The following is a 9448-nucleotide window of genomic DNA, read 5'->3' on the forward strand; positions in this document are numbered from 1 at the left end:
TAAACCACCAACCGCTGCAGAGAGTTCAGAGATTCAAATAACTTGGATGTTGGATTACCCAAAATCTAGATCCATCCTTCGAAATTCGATGTAGAATTGAACAGGCAAGAAACTCATTTCAAAAATTCAAGCCTCTATTATCCAATAACTCATTAAATTTGGAAATCCGTGAAAAGTTTACAAGATGTTACGTGTGGTCTGTAGTTTTGTATGGATGTGAAACTTGGACTTTAAACGCCGATATCATGAATAAAATCGAGGCGTTTGAGATGTGGTTGTATCGAAGGATACTAAAAATTCCATGGACTAGCAGAACTAGAAACGAAGAAGTTCTTCGAAGAATGTCGAAGAATTCGACATCAACGAACTCTATTAAATATTATTAAGAGGCGTAAACTAGAATATCTTGGACATATAATCAGAGGACCAAGATATGAGTTCCTTCGGCTAATTCTCAACGGTAAAATCGAAGGAAAGAAATGGATAGGACGGAAGAAACTCTCTTGGTTGAGGAATTTGCGGCAGTGGACAGGTTTGACAGCGCACCAATTGCTACACGTAGCGCAAGACCGAGATCAGTATAAAAATATTATAAGGTTAGGACGATCCGTCGGCGATATAGCACTCTAAGAAGAAGAAGACAAGGCAAACAATATCCAGGTTGAGCAGGGAAATCGGAACAAAAAGTTATAATCCTACGAACTTTTTTATCCACTTCGCGGTAACTTAAACCTGAAGATTCTAATACTTGACAGCCTTTACATGGCTTTCGTCGTTTTCTTCTTCAGATCCTTCAGGTTTGGTAAAAGTATGCACTCTTTTTTTTTTGGAAGTGGTTTTTCTTCAGGTGATTGTATTAAATTATAAGCTAACTGACGTCTAAATTCTGTAATGCTCATTTTTGTTTCAGAGCACATATTGAATATAATTAAACTATTAACAATAGCTGTTTCGAGTATAATCTCAAATACTACTTTTCTAAAAAAAATTAATAAGAAAGATATTAAAATTATAACTTTTTTTTTTCTTGCGGGAACCTACCATTTGAAGCTTCGACTTAGCACTGTATGGTAAGATGACATCTGATCAGAATAGTCTACGCCTTTCTTTGCAGAGTTGTAATCAATTATACATTTCGGTTTCACAATATCATTTTTTTGCCTATTCTGCTTTTCTGTTGGAATCAACTGTTTAGTATTGGCTGGGACACTAAAAATCATTAACACAGGTCTCTTATCCATCCACTTAATAATTCTTTGTACATCTTTCTTTTTTCCAATGACCTCTGTTCGCTCCATCTTCTTGGATTGGTTAAAAATAGGTGGTATTCCTTTTCTGTTTCCTCTTAGAGTCCCACAGTACATCATATTATTTTCTGCTAACAATCTTTTAACGAGAGGAATTCCTGAATAAAAATTATCAACAAATAATATTTTGCCAGCTTTATCTGTGATACACTAAAGTAATTTTAGAACAACTGCTTCAGAGTGTGCTACATTAACTGGTTGTTGTTCATTTTTTCTAGTGTAAATACTTACATTAAAAGTATAGCCTTCAGGAGAACAGAGTTTGTATAGTTTCACTCAATATTTATGAGTCTTGTTGGGGATGTTTTGACGAAAATGGAGTCTTCTCTGAAAGGTACCATAGATTCATCTATAACGAGAATTTTGCCAGGCTCTGCTTCACAAGCAGAACAACTGCTTCAGAGTGTGCTACATTAACTGATTGTTGTTCATTTTCTCTTGTGTAAATACTTACATTGAAAGTATAGCCTTCAGGAGAACAGAGTTTGTATAGTTTTACTCCATATTTATGAATCTTGTTGGGGATGTATTGACGAAAATGAAGTATTCCTCAGAAAGTTACCATAGATTGATCTATAACGAGAATGTTGCCAGGCTCCATTATTCTTTGATAATTTTTAATCAATTTCGTAACTAAATTTTCTATTTTGCAAAATCTATTAGTGGTATCAGATGTCTCATTATTTTCAAAATGAAAAAGTTTCAATAAAAACAAAAAGCGGTCTCGTGTTAAAACTTTTACGACAAATATATTATAAAATATATTTATCAGCTTTAGACCAATATAAATTTAAATGTGGTACCTGAGTGAGACCCATTGCGAGTATTACCCCTAGGAAGACTCTTATTTTAAAATCCACAAGGAATCTACGTTCCTGTATTTGGCTGTATACCATATATTAAAAAATTAATTAAAATCCTTTGTAAAAGGTATATATTTAAAAACCCAAACGGGCTGTGTTAGACAGAACGTTTTCGGAATACATCATTCCATCATCGGTGTCCTAGAAAATATGTAACCACTTAATTAAAAAGAACATGAAGTTTAAATTTTGACCAAGGTTAAAGAAAAGTGTGGTTAATACTTACTAGGAGTACATGAATGTAGCCACTAAATATATGGGTAAAAACCCGTTAACAAATAATTAGTTACATTTGTTCGACATTATATCTTATAAATACTCAAGATGTTAAAGTTACCGTTGGATTAGGTAACATGGCGACATATGACTCCACGTTGAAGTTGCAAGTCCTGAGACGGTGTGTCTACGAGTTCATTTGTTGAAGAGTGATCTAGTTCCTGATGATCTGACCATACAACTCTAAGCGTTTTTATAAACGGGATAAAGTTGCGGCAACCAATAGGAATCTCACCTAAACTATTAAATATAGATCAAAACAACTATGCAAAATGAACCAACGGAACCAATCAGAGAGCCGTAAGCAATCTCTTAAATTTCTTCGGTTTATGGCTTTCGCTTATTACCATATTCTAAATCACCTTTCTCTCTGTTCTGCACCTTGCATTCTTTATATATCTGGTCAGATTTCGTTGGTCCGTCTGAGCTAAATTCATATTTTTTGACACGCCTCGTATATGACTCAAAAAAATAATATTTGTTGGTTGTCGGACATTTTAGGTTTGAGTCTATGCAGAACTTTTTAGGAAGAATAATTTTTTCGGTAAATTTAATAATAAAAAAGTTTTCCTTGTGAAATCAACTTGCTACATCTATAATTGTTATCTTTCCTTCACTTCATTGATAAAGTTAGTGTACATTATGGTACAAAACATATATTGGTTTAAACAGATACTTCGTCAGCAATCGTACAAAATAACTCAGTTTAGAGTACATAAAATGACCAATTTAACCTTAGAGTCGATACAAATTGACTTCTCGACCATATTGATCGTTTTCGAGACGTGACCACCAACATACTGAAAAAGGCATTATTCCTTCCAGCGTCCGAGGAATTCCTGTCTACGGAATCGAGGCATTCTCGAGCGAAATGAGAAAAGAAGACGACACTTGAAAATTTATTTATATTTCAAAGCGAAATGCATCGGCGTAGTTAACATTTCGCACTTACACAACTCTTAATCTTTCTTGGTAGACATAGCTTTATAAAGAAGAAGAAGAAGAATACCATTGCTGGTCTATTGCAATTTAATTTTAAGACGACCGGTAGAATCCAACAAGAGATTTCTTTGTTATTATACGAGGATGGTACGAAGATTTCTTTTCATTTAGGTGACTACATGGAAAGCAACAATTTGTATTTTATGACTAGAAAAGAAGATATATATCCAAATATATAATAGGATTTTTCTAAACTCTATTCACAGAACTCAGTCTCAGTTGTCAAGTAAATTTAACAATTAATTTATATGCTATATTGGTCAAATTCTGACTTTGACTGGAAGTGGCTGGATGTTACTATACAGAAACATCTTCATGAAAGCATGTTTCATGTTAATTTGCAGTGTATTTCCAATAATAAATCTATATGGTCAATGCTTTTGTTCCAGATCAAAATGTATATGACGGTATATGTTTTTCGGAGCACTGGCAAAGTGAAGAAAATTTAAAATTTATTAACTTCTCCGGCTTTTCATTAGCTAATTTCTTTTGTAGGGGAAAAAAGAAACAAGACAATATAATGTAGAGGAAAGTTCAGAATTTTGTGCAATTTATGTACCTTCAATAAAAATGAATATTTTAACTGTATACAGATCGGGTAAGGCTGACGTTGACTTGATTCTGGTGAATTTTGAGAATATTATAACGTCTTTGCTTAATACAGCAGACAAACTGATCATACTTCTTGATTTTAATATAAATTTTAAAATTGAATCTGACCCTTTTTTTGATGTTCAAAATCTATTAACATCGTTTGGTCTAAAAGTAACTATAAACGATTATTCTAGAATCACATCCCAGTCCAGTAGTTGCATCGACAGCATTACGACAAATTTTTCTAAAAATATATACAGAGTGGGCGTATTTGAACCTTGTTTTTCTGACCATCGAAATCAATTTTTATTTATTGACTCTGAGCATAAAGTTGTTGAAACTAATCAAACATTTCAACGGTTTATTACTTCTTCTGGTTTACACAAGCTTAAACGTGCGCTAGCTAGTACAAATATGGACTTTTTCTATAATATTAATAATGATCCTGATTTTTTAACAGTCTTTCTTATCGAAACTTATTCCCATAAATGAATTCACTACACTTAAGTCCTAAATCTCTAGATCGTGTGTGAAAGCAAGCATTTCAATTTAAAAATATAGAATTGGCATTACAAATTGCTTGCACATTTATACTTTAAAATCCTTTTCTGTTGAAGTAGACCAGGTCTGATTGGATCTTGAGACGAAGGTGCTCAATTGCAATATGTGTGCACTGAATAGCACTAATTACACCACTCAGTCCACCGAATCTCATAAAAGTAATAACAAATTTACAAAATCCATTTTTTCAAACACAAACACAAAGCCAAAAGTTAGGTTAATTTAAATTAACTCACAGATCTTCAAGATATGACAGAACCATAAATAATATTTTATGTAATTTTTTGTAGTGGCTTGGTCATTTTACGTATAGCAACGCAGGGCATGATACATCATACCGTTTTTACATTATATTTTGAGAACTTTCCAGGGTAGTCAGAGATCAAAGAGTAGGTGTTAAAACGGTTCTTTTCAGAAATTTTTTTTTTTGTTGATCAATATGAATGATATGACTGAATTTAAATGTATAAATTATTGTAAGGTCAATTTAGTGTCCCGTTGGAGGCAGCTTTGGCTGTATCCTGCCTAACGACAGATATAAGTGTGCAATGCGATCGGGAAACCACAGAAAACCGATTCCTCCCTGTCCGTTGCGATAATAAAGTGGAGTGGCCTCTAGGATGTCCATGTATTCATCAGACGGTTTGTTGCTGGCTGTGGCCAGCAGGTTTGTCGGTAGGAAGGAAAGTTTCCGTTTGAGGTGTCTGATGAATACATTGCGAAATGATGAGCATGTAGTTTTTCACGGCGTGTTATACTTTGATCAATATTCCATCTCCAGCGCTCATTGATGGTAGTGGTAGGTTCTTGGAAAGGGTGCGGGTTTACAGAGAAACAGTTAGCCGTCCGCAAGCAATGACGGTGCCACTGTTATACTGGAGTATGAATTAAACAATAAAGATGAAGACTCGGTCCAAAAATTGATTTTTGAAAAACATATGGGAGAGAGAACGAGGAAAACCAAAAAACGTTTCTTGGACGATGTATATCACATCTATAGGTAGTGGAAATAAGTACATTGAGCCGACTGGATCTGAATAGCAAACATTGGTAGGATATTCTAACGAAAACCAAAGTTCCTTAAGAAGTTTAGCGCTATAAAGCAGAAAAGGATCAATATCTTGATCGTTAATTGGATACATAAAATAATGACTACTTTTTTAAAACAAACGTTTAGTTATGCCCTTTATCTTTTCTGTTTTTATAAAACGCTGCAACTGCGCTCTGCTACGATATTAGTGATTGTGATGTTTTTAAAGCAAAAAATTTAGAACTTTGCAATAGATTGGACAACAATTATCACTACAATTCTCTTTAGCCTTATTTCCATGCGTGGTCGACTTCGCCAAATAGATTTCTCCATAAGATTCTTTCTTTGGTCACCCCAACATCAGTCCCTTTCACAGAAGATAACGAAATAAATGTCTTCTTCTTCTTTTGGTCCTTATTCGTTTCGAATATTGGCGATCATTCTGGCTATAATTATTTTATTACCTGATGATTTAAATAGATTAGTTGTTGTTGTGGAGAACCATTTCATCCGGTTTTTTAACCATGATATTCTTCTTCTCCCAATTCCTCGCTTTCCGAGATTATTTTCAATAATCTGTATTTAGTGCCGTTTCACATTATGTGTCCGAGATATTCTAACTTTCTTCTTTTAATCGTATACATCACTTCTCTTTCTTTCCCCATTCTTTATAGTATAGTCTCGTTGGTTATCTTGTCCGTCCATGATATCCTTAGTATTCTTCTATATAGCCACATCTCGAAAGTTTCAAGTTTTTTCTCTATCGCTTTAATAAGTGTCTAGGATTCAACTCTGTAGTATAATATTGAGAAGATATAGCATCGTAGGAGCCTTACTGTAATGTACCTACCTACTCACATGTAAGATAATTAAAGTATCTATGTATTTCTATATAGTTTTTAGTCACCTGGTATATGTTATTTACAATTATGAAAAGTTCTCATGTATAATCACTAATAATTATTTGCTGTTAGAAATCAGAATCAATACTCTTCATAAATATTTTCCTATTTAGAATAAATAAGTTTCGCTAGTTTATTCACCTAATACTTCGTATCTATGGAATAATAATAATTTATTTCTCTTATTTCTTTGTTCGATAAGCTATCCGTATTTGCTATTTTAATATTAATATTTGAGTCCAATCTCTTGTACTCAAATCCATCCAGAAACATCGTTAAATAATTGTAGATAACAGAACTTATATATTCATAGTTTTAAGAAATAACAAGCAGAGTGTAATTTTCATCCTCTAATATAATAAATTTATACATGTCAATATATTCTGTTTAATTCCAAAACAAAGAGTTAGTCCGGAGAAGAAATAAACGCATAGTATTCCATAACAAAATTTGGTGTCAGAACGTGGGATATTAGTAGCAGAGTTCCTCTGATTGCTGATAGAAGGAGAGCTGAGGAATTTTTGAATTGACTTGTTTCCTTCGAGGAATCATTCAAAAAAAAACTGTCAGTGTGGAAAAATCGCCACTACAACTAATTACATTGGGGTCCAGTACATCCAGTTCGAAATCCAGTTCCAGTCATAACCCAATTGTAGTTCCATCGGAAGTAGAGGTGAACCCGTGGAATAATAGACTATGCGACCAACAACAATATTCTACTTGTAAGTACATTCTATCTTAAATTCTGTCTCATATTTTAAAAATCTTGTAAACGTATGTCTACTTTATATCCTGATATAAGTAACTTATTTGACGAACAAATACCTTCTCCCGACTCAAATTCTCTTTCAAATTCTTCTACTTCTAATTCAAATAAAATGTCAGTATCAATTGAAATAGCTGAAAAACTTCTCATTCGATTTGATGGTACAAAATCAAAATTATACGAATTCATAGACAATTGTGATAAAGCATACAATTTAGTAAATCCGCAATCCAAACCCATCTTATTAGCCATTATAGAAACTAAATTAACCGATAAAGCTAGGGCCATAACTAGAAACAGAACATTTGACGAATGGAAAGATTTAAAAGACTTCTTATTAGATGCTTATTCTGAACGCCGAACTGAAGGTCAGTGGCAATTGGAATTACATTCCTTACGTCAGATGCCCAGTGAAAATGTAATGTCATTTGCAAATAAAGTTGAAAATTGCTATATAAAATTAATAAATACACTTGATCCAGACTTATCTCCAGATGCAAGAAATGCATGTACTAAACTCTTAAAAACTCAAGCACTAAATGTCTTTATTAGAGGATTAAACAAAGACCTCTCTATTTTAATCAAAGCCCGAAATCCAGATTCCTTAGAAAGAGCTGTTGCTATAGCAATTGCCGAAGAACAAGAACAGTTATCAAGACAAGAAATTTTCAGACCATTCTGTAATATTTGCAAACGAAATAACCATTCCTCAAATAACTGTCGATATAAAAACAATTCAGATAGAAATGTTAGACATCTTCAAAATTCTAGTTTTCAAAACCCAAAATATCCTAATTCAAATCTTCAAAGGTCAAATTCTCAAAATCAAAATTATAAACCTTCAAATTCAAATTCCAATTCTGATTTTCCTCCAAACTTAAGAAAAGAAAATACCAACACTTCCCAACGTTTTTGCAGATACTGCAAAAAACCAGGTCACGTTATAGAAGAATGTAGAAAACGCGAATTTAACAATAAAAACAAAAATCCAACAAATTCTTTAAACTTCCAGAATCCTCGACAACCAACGGTCGATTCTCGAGGAGTTCGTTCAGTTCAGGCCGTATCACAACCATCAACTTCTCAGTCACTTCCTATGTAGATTTACCCTTAGTAAATAATTCTAATCCATCCTCTTGCAAGTTTCTAATCGATACAGGCGCAGATATTTCTTTAATTAAATATTCAAAAATACTAAACATTCCAAAAATTTATTCTAAGTCTATTACTCTACGAGGCATTGATAAAAATGTCTTAAATCCAAATAAAACTATATGTAGTTGTAACGTAAATTTCAAGATAAAAGATTTTGTCCAAACTCATGTTTTCTATGTCGTAGAAGACGATTTTCCTCTTCATTTCGACGGTATATTAGGTAGCGATTTTTTTGAAATAAATAAATGCCAAATTGATTATAAAGAAAATAAATTAAACTTTAAAAATTGTTCTATTTCAATCGAATATATAAAATCTCCATTAAACAATGACAATGACGAATTTCTGAGAGATCAAAATATCGAGACAAGTTCTAATATCGATGAAATATTTCCTTATGATGCTAAATCCATAGAGGATCATTCTTATTTAGAAACCAATGATATCCAAATAACCTTAAGTAGTGAAGAACTACTATCCAATCCAATTCAATCTAAATCTAACTCTAAATCCAAAGAAAATTCAAGTCCAAAATGTGTAAAATCCACTGAGATATGCACAAATAAAACTTGTAACTCTTCACGAAATCATAAATCAAAATCCTGTTCAGAAGAAAAATCCTGTTCAGACGATCTTATACTAAATCAAAACTCTAATTCTAACTCAAGAAGTAATAAAACTATTCTATCCGCAAGAACTGAAACAATTGTTCAAATTAAAGTAATAAATAATGAATTAAGCGAAGGATTATGTCCCGAACGCGAAATCTTTAAAGGTGTATTTTTATGTCCTAGTGTTGTTAAAGTAAAAAATGATTTCTTTTTAACCTCAATCGTAAACACTACTGAAACGGATGTTGAATTAAACGATATTCAAGTAGCAATAGAAAAAATTCCAAATTTACAAAACAATGCAAATATACGAAAAATGTCTTCTTATAAAGATAATACGAATTCTAACAGAATTGCTAAATTAAAAAATGCCTTGAGAAC

The sequence above is a fragment of the Diabrotica undecimpunctata genome, chromosome 5, assembly GCF_040954645.1.
Source record: "Diabrotica undecimpunctata isolate CICGRU chromosome 5, icDiaUnde3, whole genome shotgun sequence".
NCBI classification, from domain to species: Eukaryota; Metazoa; Arthropoda; class Insecta; order Coleoptera; family Chrysomelidae; genus Diabrotica; species Diabrotica undecimpunctata.